The 12714-nt window shown below is 48.7% G+C and overlaps 1 protein-coding gene across 2 annotated transcripts in view; it reads right to left on the bottom strand.

The window, feature by feature from the left end:
• Positions 1-9273: 9273 nt before the first annotated feature.
• The window catches only part of LOC146857249 (uromodulin-like), a 297850-nt gene continuing 294409 nt past the window's right edge, over positions 9274-12714 (bottom strand). For both annotated transcript variants that reach the window (XM_085646813.1, XM_085646814.1), the window contains exon 9: positions 9274-11169. The gene's annotated coding sequence lies outside the window, so the exon portion shown is untranslated. The remainder of the gene's footprint in view (positions 11170-12714) is intronic.

The raw sequence follows: 12714 nt of genomic DNA, 5'->3' as shown, positions 1-12714 counted from the left end.
CACGCACTAACTGCGTCACAGAAAATACTTTCTCCTCAAAACAGACCCCTTTCCCATGTCTCACGTGGCTTTTTTTAAATTAGAATCATGCCCACACGTTCAATTTTCACTCAAGATAACGTAAAGCGTACTTCTCAAAACGTACATGCAATTTCATGTAATCTTCTCAAAAGTTCACATTATTTCTAAAAATAGGTGCTTTCAATCTATTAATGCTGACGTAAGTATCTAAAACAAGCAGCAATAAATTGACTCGGGGCATAGTTTTAAGATTTCAGTATTCTTCCCAATCACCTGCGATATAAGGTACAACACCCAAACATGATTCAAAATATAGGAACAGCGAGAGTCCCACTTGAAAGACCTCTACAGCGAGCTGTGCTCAAAATTAAAAGACTGCCAAAGTGAGAGAAACTGAAATAGAAACAGTGAAATAAAAACGGGGCCCAAGTGATGAGATTCACAAAAAGCACATCCTTCTGTCTTTCTATAGTGAAGTCTTTACACGGCAATTATAACTGACGAGCACCAACCCACATAGGGGGCGTGGTGCCTTTAGTGGCAGCAAGGGGCGGAACCAGGTTAGGAACTCTTCCGGGTTAAGTTACCCGGAAGAGTTTGATCGTTGTGGTCCCAGGAAGTGCGTCACAGTCAGGAAACTGGCGGGGGGTTTAAGAGCCCGGGAGCAAGGTTGAACCCCCTCTTTGTCCTCTCTCCTCGTGGTCGGCGACATCGGGGCGTCGTGAAGTTACATGCAAGCGGTGCGGGAGCTGCCACAAGGTGAGAGGGCCTCTTTAGCATAGTTGTATTGAGTTAAACCGTTTTTTTATAGAGCTTTAGTGGCGATTTTTCGCGATTGGGGACGGCAGCGATAACGCGCGTAAAGGAGTCAGGCTGCGCGGCTGCCCCGGGTACAGGAAGGCAGGGTGCGCGCTCCCATGTCGCGTCCACATGCCGTGATGCCGGGCAAGTCACTTAATCCTGGGAGGTCTCGTAAGCGTCGGATGAAATACAAATACGTTGTTGCGATGGCTACAGGTTCAAAAACCCAGACTTAAGCCAAATATTTTATTGTGTGATACGGGCTATGTAAAGCGCTCCAATACCTTCGGGCCGAGTCTGCGCTACAGGGATATGCAAAGCATGTGAGTGTTGCATCAGCACTGCTCGCCGCAGCGATGGATTAATTCATGTAAAGCGCCCCAATACCTTCGGGTCGAGTCCGCGCCATTGAGATGCAGAGCATGCGAGTGTTGCATCGGCACTGCTCGCTGCAGTGATTGAATAATGCGGGCTATGTAAAATGCTCCAATACCTTCGGGTCGAGTTCGCGCTATATAAATATGCGACAACTTCGCCAGCAATGCACGCTGGTGTTGCAGTGATTGATTAATTCAGGCTAACAGGCGAACTTTGAAGGCAGCATTGCTTCATGCTCGGACATCACCGAGCATAGGGTTTTAAATGAATCGCTGCCAGCGCGCGCGGAGGTTTGGCAGAATGGCGCCCCCGGGAACCAGGGGGCGCGCTGTGGAGGGGCGTGCACGCACCTCATCGGTACATGGGGCCAGGCTCTGTAGGTAAGAGTGCAGGCAAGGGAGGGCGCGTCAAGGGCATCGGGCGGAATTGGTAGAAATGATAGTATTGCGCAAACTTCCACGTTGCCGGCCAGCTCATAGATAACATAGCTTTTCAGAGTGCTTATGCATGACTTGGCCAATTATCCCTAGTGTTATTTTCCTATCTGCCATCAATTGCGTCTTGACAGTGCATAGCTACAATGCAACAGGGTTGCATGTTAACTGGCCAACAATATGCACGTTAGCTGTGGGGCGCGTGCAAAATAGGATAAAGCATGTGCGGATTTGAGAACGGGTTGAGTGGAATGCAGAGTAGCAGGGGGCACCGTGGCAAAGGAGGTGGGAGTTGAAGGGGCGACGACTAACTGCGATTTTTTTCTTTAGGTACAGAATGCCTCCAAAACGGGCCCAGAAGGGCAAAGGCGCCCCCGCCACCAAGGACGATTTTCGCTCTCTGGCAGAGCTCTGGGAGGTCGCAAAGAAAGGGGGCATCGACTGGGCGCTACGCACGTTGTCCGAGAAAGGAGAGGCGAGCGGGCAACAGGACGTCACACGGGCCAAGCGGGCAAGGCGGACACCAGAGCGCTTCAAGGACGCACAGCAAGACAAACGTTCTAAAGTCACGGACTCTCAGACTGGTACCCCAGGTGAGGCAGGGTTGAGAGGGCAATCGGCCTTGGCCACGGACATGACACAGCCCACATGCTCAGGATAAAGCATGTGCGGATGTGAGAACGGGTTGAGTGGAATGCAGATTAGCAGGGGGCACCGTGGCAAAGGAGGTGGGAGTTGAAGGGGCCACGACTAACTGCGATTTTTTTCTTTAAGTACAGAATGCCTCCAAAACGGGCCCAGAAGGGCAAAGGCGCCCCTGCCACCAAGGACGATTTTCGCTCTCTGGCAGAGCTCTGGGAGGTCGCAAAGAAAGGGGGCATCGACTGGGCGCTACGCACGTTGTCCGAGAAAGGAGAGGCGAGCGGGCAACAGGACGTCACACGGGCCAAGCAGGCAAGGCGGACACCGGAGCGCTTCAAGGACGCACAGCAAGACAAACGTTCTAAAGTCACGGACTCTCAGACTGGTACCCCAGGTGAGGCAGGGTTGAGAGGGCAATCGGCCTTGGCCACGGACATGACACAGCCCACATGCTCAGCATCCTCAGCGCAACTGAACGAGGCAATCACACAGGCGACAGGAAACGCAACATCCTACAATTTAGCGCAGGCAACGGGCCCCCCAGTGGTGGTGAGGCAAGGTGGGGCGGCAGGGTCAGCAACACCAGGTGCAATGACGCAACTGGGGTCGGTCGGGCCCCTAACGCCTCAGTCTGCTCCCCCAGTGGTAGCGCACCAGGGCAGCGGGATAGCCCAAGTGTGGGTCCAATCAGGAGGGGTGGCACAATCCCCTGTGGTAGTGGCGGCAACAACCCAGGGACCTGCCATTAATAGCGGGATATCAGGGCCAGCGGCCCCCACAACAGCACCCCCCCTTGCCGCGGGGACAACATTAGTGGGGCAGCCCCCTCTCGCACACAGTCCGCTGATTTATGGTTCGGCATCTCTAGCAGTGGCCCCATGAGCAGGAATCACTTGGCATGTACCAGCAGAGACCAGAGAAAAATATATTCAGAGGGGAGTTCGTAGATGTCTTTGACCTAATCAATGCGGGGGTAATCCCGGGCAAAAGCAGGACAGGGAAGGAAGGGGAGCTGAAACAGAAGAGAGTGTGGGTGGACTGGAATATTAAGAATTGGGTCATTGGGTTCGCTATTTATGCGGCTATCATGGTAGAAAGGTATCCCTAAATGGCCGCTCAATTGATCAGTTAAATTTCCATGATTCATGGGACCGCTTCGGAATTCCCGGGAACGGGTTGGCTGCAGTATGACAACAAATTTAGGCAAATGAAAGCAGTCCACCCGGCAGTAGCTTGGGACCAGCGGGAGATAAACATTTGGCATGGGGTTTTCTATTCAACTGGGCCAGTTAACAAGACGATGCAGCCCTTTCGGGGTGACAGAGGGACGGGTGATAAAAAACAGGCCTGTTGGCAGTTCAATAAGAACGAGTGCAACAGGGGCACAGCATGCAAGTTCAAACATTTATGCTCCTTCTGCGGGAAACTGGGACACCCAGAGAGTAAGTGTTACAAAAAAGGGGGAAGGCCACAAGAGCAGCCCACTCAGAACCAACCTCAGAGCAGGGGACGAAGTGCACAAGCACCCTAAGCCATTGCCAACGCCCATACATCACCATGTATTGACGCACCTTCTTAGTAAATACCACAGGATAGAAGAGGCGCAGTTCTTTCATCAAGGTTTCAAATTTGGCTATCGCATCCCATCCGATGCTACCCCAGCAGCCACCCCACCACGCAATCAACGTTCAGTCCTACCAAACCTGGAGGTGGCTAGACAAAAGATTAGGAAAGAGGTGTCCTTAGGGAGGGTGGCAGGCCCCTTCCAGCAGCTGCCTAGGCAAGACTTAATATGCTCACCCCTGGGTTTAGTACCTAAGAAAGAGGAAGGAAAATTCCTGTTGATCCACAACTTGTCAAGTCCCCCAGGGCTGTCAGTAAATGACAAACTTGATCCAGACCTATGCACGGTTCGTTCCACTACCTTTGATGCGGCAATACAGAAGCTGCAGGGGCTGGGTGAAGGAGCGCTAATGGCGAAATCTGACATTTAGGCGGCCTTTCGCCTCTTGCCGGTTCACCCTGAGGACACCAGGCTTCTTGGATTCACCTTTGAAGGAGAGTTCTACATGGACTTGTGCATGCCAATGGGTTGCTCTATCGCCTGCGCAGTTTTCGAAATGTTCAGCAGGTTTCTGGAATGGGCGGTGCAGGAAATAGTACCATCAGCTGAGTTGGTGCATTATTTGGATGATTTCCTATTTCTTGGGGCGCCGGGCTCGTCAGCATGCAGGAAGGCCCTGCTGGGATTCCAGCACCTGGCAGAAGCACTGGGGGTCCCCTTGGCTGCGGAAAAAACCGAGGGGCCGGTGACACGTTTAACTTTTCTTGGGATAGAAATTGACACAGAGGAGGGAGTGTGCAGACTCCCCCAGGAGAAAATAGCTTCTTTTGGGGCGGCTGTGGAGGCTTGTTTGACGGCGCGCAAAGTGACACTTCACCAATTGCAAATCCTGGTGGGGCAGCTCAATTTTGCACTCAGGGTGATACCTATAGGCCGGGTGTTTTCTAGAAGCATAGCAAGGGCAATGTCCGGTCTGAGGGCCAAACACCACCACACCAGGCTTTCTGCCGAAGTTAAAACCGATTTGGGAATATGGAAGGATTTTCTGGTAGACGTTAATGGAACGGTCATTTGGCAAGAACCCGGTCAGGCAAATGCTGAGTTAGAACTATTCACGGATGCGGCAGGCAGTGTAGGATTTGGAGCGGTTTTACGTACCAGGTGGTGCATGCAGCATTGGCTGATTGAGTGGGCGGTTTCTAGGCTCACCCGCAACATCACCTTTCTTGAGCTATTCCCAATCATTGTGGCAGTACATTTGTGGGGTGACATGCTGGAAAACAAGCATATTATATTTTGGTCTGATAGCATGTCAGCAGTAATGGCCATCAATAATCAGAGAGCTACCTGCCCCTGGGTCCTGCGCCTGCTGAAAGAATTAGTGCTAGGATGTTTACAGCGCAATGTATACTTTACAGCAAAACACGTGCCGGGGGTGGATAACTCAGTTGCTGACGCCCTGTCTCGTTTCAAGTTGACAGAGTTCCGCGCCAGATGGCCACAGGCAGACAAGCAGATGACGAACTTGCCGGCGGGTTTATGGAAGCTTGGTGCCCCACAGCTCCCGAGTTGATAACTGCATCATTGGCCCCCAAGACTAAGAGTATGTATGAGAAGTCGTGGCAGGCATACCTGTCTACCATTGGGGGGTCGGACGCGATAGAGAGATTGTCAACACAAAGTGTTCTGGTATTCATAGTAAGTCAAAAAGAGGGCGGCAAATCACTGTCCATGGTGAGGAGACAGTTATCAGCAATAGCCTTTTATGCAGGTCTGGGGGGGGTGGCAGACCCCACAAAGGACCCAAGAGTAAAAAGGGCAATGAGGGGGTGGGAACGTCTGGTGCCAGGGACAAAAGACAATAGGAGACCGATTGATGGGGGCAGATTGTCAAACATCTTAGAAGCATTACCGCAGATCTGCTTCTCTCCTTATGAAACACTTTTGCTGAGACTAGTGTGCTCATTAGCTTTCTTTGGGGCCTTCAGGGTGTCGGATTTACTCCCCGGGTCAAAGGCAGATAAGGAGGGAGGCTTACGCCTGGAGGATGTGATCTTAACCGGGGAAGCTTTGAAGCTCGGAGGTCCAAGACAGACCCGTTGGGCAAAGGGATGTGGGTCCAACTGGGGGCAGTGGGGGAGGCTAATTTTTGTCCGGTAACCTTGGCTCACGGGTTTTTCCAGATTAGACCGAGGGGGGTGGATCAGAGGGCGCTGGTGCATGCGGATGGCACCCCCCTTACTAGATTTCAATTCACCAGGATATGCAAGAGAGCATTGGAAAATTTGGGGTTGGAAACAACGCACTTCACGTCTCATTCATTCTGCATCGGGGCAGCCACAACGGCGGCAGCTTGGGCCTTCCGGGCGACCCGATTAAGAGGGTGGGACAATGGAAGTCCTCATGTTTTGAACGTTACGTACGCCCTCACCTCGCATGAAGCCTGCCTCTCCCCCCTTTGCACTCCTCCACCCCCCCCATACCCCCCAGTGGTTGATTCTGTCTCCTTTGCAATTTTGATCCAGGTATCCCGGATCAGAGAACAAGGGTTTGTTGGTGCGGCCATTCCTTTATACACAGAGCAAGGCTCTTCTTCAGCAGAGCACGCGAAGGCAGAAGGCTGGAGGGGGTCGACCACCACTGGGTAGGGGTTGGTGGACAGCGTCTAGCAGACGTGCCAAAGAACTTGAGGGATGCCATGGCCAGGGGCATGCCGGTCCCAGATGTGCTGGTGATTCATTCAGGTGGCAATGATATGATCCCAGCGGGAAGGAGGGGAGTTAAGGAAGCACTGTTCTCGACCCTGTCTGTGGTGAGGAACATGTTTCGGACGCAAAAATATTTTGGTCGGAGGTGATCCCACGCCAAGTATGGGCTAATGGGGCGCCGGCTAGGGCTATCAATAAATCAGTGAAGAGGTTGAATCAGTCGGTGGCCGAAATTCTGAAGAAATCTCGCATCAGTACCATTAGGCACAAACTAATACAAGTGACAAGTCTTGGGCTGTACGCACCCGATGGAGTGCACCTGTCACAGGCAGGGATGGAGTTGTTTGTACACACCATCTTGGGGGCTCTGGCGATGGAAGTAGAAGGATCGAGGGGGGAGGGCGAGTCCGCCAGGGAGTGCCTCGCCCTGTGGCGGGGTCCTGGACAAGAGACATGTCAGGGATTCCGGTTGGCGGCGGCTGCTTGGCCCCAGAACAGGGCGCGCAGCCTATTGTGGGCTCCGGGCTGGCGGGAGAGGGGGCTGACCTGCTGGTGGCCCTGGACTCTCTGGCCCTACCCAGGAAGCCGGTGCTAGTTATCAGAAGTGATGAAACTACCTGCGGCTCTGTTGGCCGGTGGGCGGTCAGCACTAAAGAGAGCAGGGTATCTTGGTTGGGGCCTGCTAGCACAACCCGTGGCATCGAGTGAAAAGTTAAACTGGTGGTAGCATTTTAAAATTAATAAAACTACGCTGAGAAGACCAAATACAGTCTGACGTGTCTTAAATGGGGAGATTCCACACGACAGGGGAGGGGGAAGGATGAAGGTGAGGTGAATTGCACATTGTCTGCCAACTATGACGAGCACCAACCCACATAGGGGGCGGGGTGCCTTTAGTGGCAGCAAGGGGCGGAACCAGGTTAGGAACTCTTCCGGGTAAAGTTACCCGGAAGAGTTTGATCGTCGTGGTCCCAGGAAGTGCGTCACGGGCAGGAAACTGGCGAGGGGTGTATGAGCCCGGGAGCAAGGTTGAACCCCCTCTTTGTCCTCTCTCCTCGTGGTCGGTGACATCGGGGCGTCGTGAAGTTACCCACCCACCCATCCCTAAGCTCAGAGTTTGGTTATGCGGGGTCCTGGACAAGAGATATGTCAGGGATTCCGGTTGGCAGCGGCTGCTTGGCCCCAGAACAGAGCGCGTAGCCTATTGTGGGCTCCGGGCTGGTGGGAGAGGGGGCTGACCTGCTGGTGGCCCTGGACTCTCTGGCCCTACCCAGGAAGCCGGTGCTAGTTATCAGCAGTGATGAAACTACCTGCGGCTCTGTTGGCCGGTGGGCGGTCAGCACTAAAGAGAGCAGGGTATCTTGGTTGGGGCCTGCTGGCACAACCCGCGGCAAACGCCCAGTGGAGAGTCAAATGTAAATATAAATGTAGAGATGAAAATATATAACCTGATATCTTATTGGCGTGCTGTGGTGTATTGAATAAGCAATAATAAAGTGTCGAAGAGATTGACATCGAGTGAAAAGTTAAACTGGTGGTAGCATTTTAAAATTAATAAAACTACGCTGAGAAGACCAAATACAGTCTGACGTGTCTTAAATGGGGAGATTCCACACGACAGGGGAGGGGGAAGGATGAAGGTGAGGTGAATTGCACATTGTCTGCCAACTATGCGCCTCTCTGTGGGGTAGATTTACAAGCCCCTTGCATCATTATTGCGCCACCGTTGCATCACTTTTTGTTACGCAGCGGTGACATGAAAATGTGGCCCATTTACAACGTGATGCATCTAGGGAGATGCGTTACGTTGTAAAGCCCTGTGTCACATTATACCTGTGTCAGGTATAATGTACGCAGGGTGTGCATTCCCACTCAGGAAAGCCTTGTAAAAGTGACGCTGTGAAATCTACAAGATTTCACTGCGCCACTTATAGGACGCCACTGCGTCAAAACCTTACGCCTGCTTGAAGCAGGTGTGAGCAGCAGCGGTCCGTGGAGGGAGTTCCGTGGGGCGTAGCGCGCCCTGCATCACAAAATGCGGTGCAGCGCCCGCTAAGAAATTTGTTTTATTTATTTAATTGTTTACTTACCTCCAATTATCCATTTTCCGGTGTTTAGTACCCAACACACTGCCCCTCCCCCACCCCGCCTTTCCGCCCCACGGAACTCCCTCCACGGACCGCTGCTGGGTGTGAGGAGTGACGCAGCTCAATGAGGATAGACCTCAACATGCATCGCTGGAGTTGCGTCATGCTTATGACACAACTCCAGCAATCCGTGACTTTTGTGCCAACAGATGCGTCAGAATTTCTGACACATCTGTCAATCCTTGCGCCAGTGTACGCCGTATTGTAAATACGTCGCATCGATGGTGGTGCAAGGGTTTCTCAAGGTGGCACAGGTAAAGTGACGCATCTCTACAGATGCGTCACTTTCTTGTAAATCTGGCCCTGTGTTTTTTTCTCGAAAAAGCTTTCGCTATATAGACTCTGCTTCCATCAACAGGCACCGAAAGAAAATCATCAAAGACTTCCAGATCCAAGTTTAGGCAATAAGTGAGATACAGGTCCGTGTACAACCTTTGGCAAATTCAGTGAAAATCTTGTAACTCCCCAAAGTTACGACGTTTTATGTTTCCCCCGACGTTTGCATGAAAATGGCTAACTTTGCAACAACTTACGTTTCAAAAGGTCAACTGGGAGAGAAGAAATATGCTGACATGTGCTATTGTGCTGAGAAGCACTAGGCAAAAGGTAAACTTTATTTTCCATCTTGGTTGGGTTTGATCAGAGTTAAACTTGACTGACAAACAGGGTAAAAAAAAAAAAAATAACACCTGGCAATGCACAGAAAAGTTTACGCCTGTGACAGAGAACATAAACAGGGAACCCTTTCAAATTAAGAAGAGCTGAGATTTTGTAAACTTTGCACTGCTAGAAAAACGTCTGTACACCCTAGAGTGAGAAGACAGTGTTAATGTCTAAAAAATTAATGGACATAATAGAGACCTCAAGTAAATGAGTAATTTAGGCAGTGGCGGCTCCTCGAGGGAGTGCTGCGGGGCGCTGGACGGGGCAGGGGAGGGGCAGGGTGGGAGGTAGTAAACTCCGGCATACGACCAAACCAAGTTAAGTACATATGAAAAAAAAAAAACATTATTATTATATTGTGCGTGCTGCACCGCCGATTGGATTGCATGGCGTGCAATGTCATTAGATTAATTTATTTATTTATGTACTTAACTCGGTTCGGCCGCATGCCAGAGTTTACTACCCCCTACCCTGACCCTCCCCTGCCCCTCCCCACCGCACTCTCTCGAGGAGCCGCCACTGAATTTAGGTACTACTATTTATATCACTTAAGCTAAGCCATCTCTACTATAACCCAAACAGCAGTTTTCCTGAAAAACACAACAGGCATGCCTACAGGAGGTTAGTGGAACCATGTAACCACAAGATAAGCCACATAACCTAAACTCAATCATTAAGAATATATCTATATTAAATGTGGTTTCCGGTTGGCCCCAGAGAGCTAAACAGCAAATCCCTACCTGCCCATCACTCTTTGCATAAGTAAGACTCTGGATCTGATTCACTAAGGTAAACTTATGCTTTTGTGTGCGTTTACTCTTTTTTGGCATTCACAAACTATGATTAGATAGTAACTTTGCAACTGTGGAGACTCTGCAGTCGAGGCAGAGAACTCCACACATAAAAAGATAAGACAGGCCTATCCTTTTTGTAAACATTAAGCTGGGTATTGACCACAACTAATATTTACTGGGTGCAGTAAATATAATTTATTTCAAGTTTTGAACTTGGGAATGAGGCATAACATGCAGAATCAGTATATAAAGTACCTAATTCGGCATGTTTTGTCTTTTTTCAACATATTTTCCCAGTTGAATTTTGCCCGCTTTGACCTGCTTGCAGTCAGTGAGGAAAAAACTTAATGTATTACTGTAATGCTCCTTATTGTAAGTATCCCACCTTAGCGTCTGTACCTCATTTGGCAGTTACCATAATTTTTCACAGAAATTGACCCCACATATCATAATCAGGCCATTCCATTTTACAGCAATGCCTTTTGAAAATACCGAAAACACTGCTTTCTCCACACATATGGCAACCAAAGCTTGCTTTCCTGATGTGCAAAACACAATAAATGTTCAACTACTTTAAAGGGCATAAGTTTACATACCTCCTTCTTTAATCATTTATACATTTGAGAGCTGTGTGTTTTATTTAGATTACACCGACTGTTATCATTCTACTTAATTGAAATGGTCAGTTTTATATTAAATCTCAATATCTTGTGAGAGTGGCAAAGTAGGCACTTTAAGTGCAAAATAGATTGGTGGTCACAGTGGCATTTTGTTTTGGTTGATGGGATTTGTTTGCATCCCAAATATTTGTCAAAGAAGACACTTGTGACAAAGTCATTTAAAGAAATTGAAATTGTATAATTGCTCAGCAAGTCATGAGATGATCAAGGCAACAGGCTGGAGTTCATCATTTACATCACATTGATAGTTCTGAACAGGTTCTTCTTTCAATGTGGTAGAAGGGCTTCGAAGCAAGGCAGTCTTTGTCATGTAGCTGCAGCATCCCTGGTCCAGCGCCTAGCAACAAAACACATCCGTAGTCAGACTCAAGTGCAAAGGACATTCATTATCGCTGTACTAGGGCTATGAGGTGAACAGTATACAGTGAAAATACAGACATCAAAAACACAGACATATCAATGGAGCGTGAGTAAAAAAGCCTGCAAAAAATATTGTCCATTGAAAGGCTATCAATCATCAACAATATCTGAATGGAATCAAACATTCGTCCCCAAATATGACAGATAACCCTTGAGCAACAATAGCATTCAATTAAGTTCTACAACAAGACGAAGTGCCTTTGGCTGGGTATGGGTATTTTGAGCATGTGAGTTTTTCTGGAAAATGATAATATATTGCTGATATTTCTGAGGCTAGAAATTATTGCATGGTCCACATTTTGTAGATAAAGATTATATGACTAAACTTGGAACTTTGCAATTGCATCACTGATATTTGAGGGGGTAGATATTATGGCATGGTTAACATTTTTGTAGATCAATGTTATAAGGCTGATATTTTCAGGTAGAATTTATGTGGTTAGTATTTTTATTTCTGCGCATTATTGCATAGACGCCATTTTTGTAAACTGCTTATCTGAATAGTTTTTGCAGGTGGATGATATTTTTGGAGTAGATATTATTGTAAATATAAAATGTTGTTGATGCTTATCATATGGCTGATAATTGTAGTCACCTAATTTGGCGTAGTCTATATTTTTGCAGTGTATATGTTGCATTTTCCTCTTCAGGTCGTACATCAACTCCTAATAAATCGGACTGAAATTCATAAAGTTCGCTAATATTTGCAGACTACATGTAAACACGCCAGCAACACAAAAAAATACACAAATAAATAATACTCCATTGTTACTATAGTCTTTATACTAAGACAAAACACCTGAAGGACAGTGTTTTCATCTTGTGGGTTACATGGAAAATCCCTGCCATGAATTTATCTCAGGAGAATATTTGTGTGTTTATGTGTCAATATGTCCACTTACTAAAAGATGACAGTGAAAGAGAAGTTGTGCAAAACATATAACAAGCAGAAACTAAGGGTGCCTGTTAGACCTGTCAGCCCTTTGGGTGGTCCCTCCTCATCATTATTTATTTTGTCCCACTTTTGCCTCAAACCCTGTTATAATTTTTCCTTTTTGGGAACCACCAGACTTTTAAGTGTTGATGCAGGGTCAGGGAGCCATTTTCCCTACCCCTGGAACTTCTGTCTGAGGGCCTGAGAAACAAAATGGTGGCCACCCATTGTCACCTGTGACATCACCAGAACCTCCTGGAACATTCTAGAACCCTGTGACAGTGGGAGGCAGTTTAGAATGTTGGGAGGCCATCTCAGGTTGGCAGTTGGCAACTGACTGGAGAAGAGAGAGGACAGAGTTAGAAGGAGGTCGGAGTAAGGTAGCAGAGGTGGAAACCAGTGCTTGGAGTGGGGTCCAGAAACCCACTCTTGATGCTAGTCTCTACTGACCAAGCCCAACCTAAAGCCCTGTGTGGGATCAAGACCAGAAGAACCATCTTAAAGAACTGAATATTTGGAACAGGCCTT

The sequence above is a fragment of the Triturus cristatus genome, chromosome 3_2 (assembly GCF_964204655.1).
Source record: "Triturus cristatus chromosome 3_2, aTriCri1.1, whole genome shotgun sequence".
In the NCBI taxonomy this organism is placed as follows: domain Eukaryota; kingdom Metazoa; phylum Chordata; class Amphibia; order Caudata; family Salamandridae; genus Triturus; species Triturus cristatus.
This window is presented reverse-complemented; position numbering and strand designations above follow the sequence as displayed.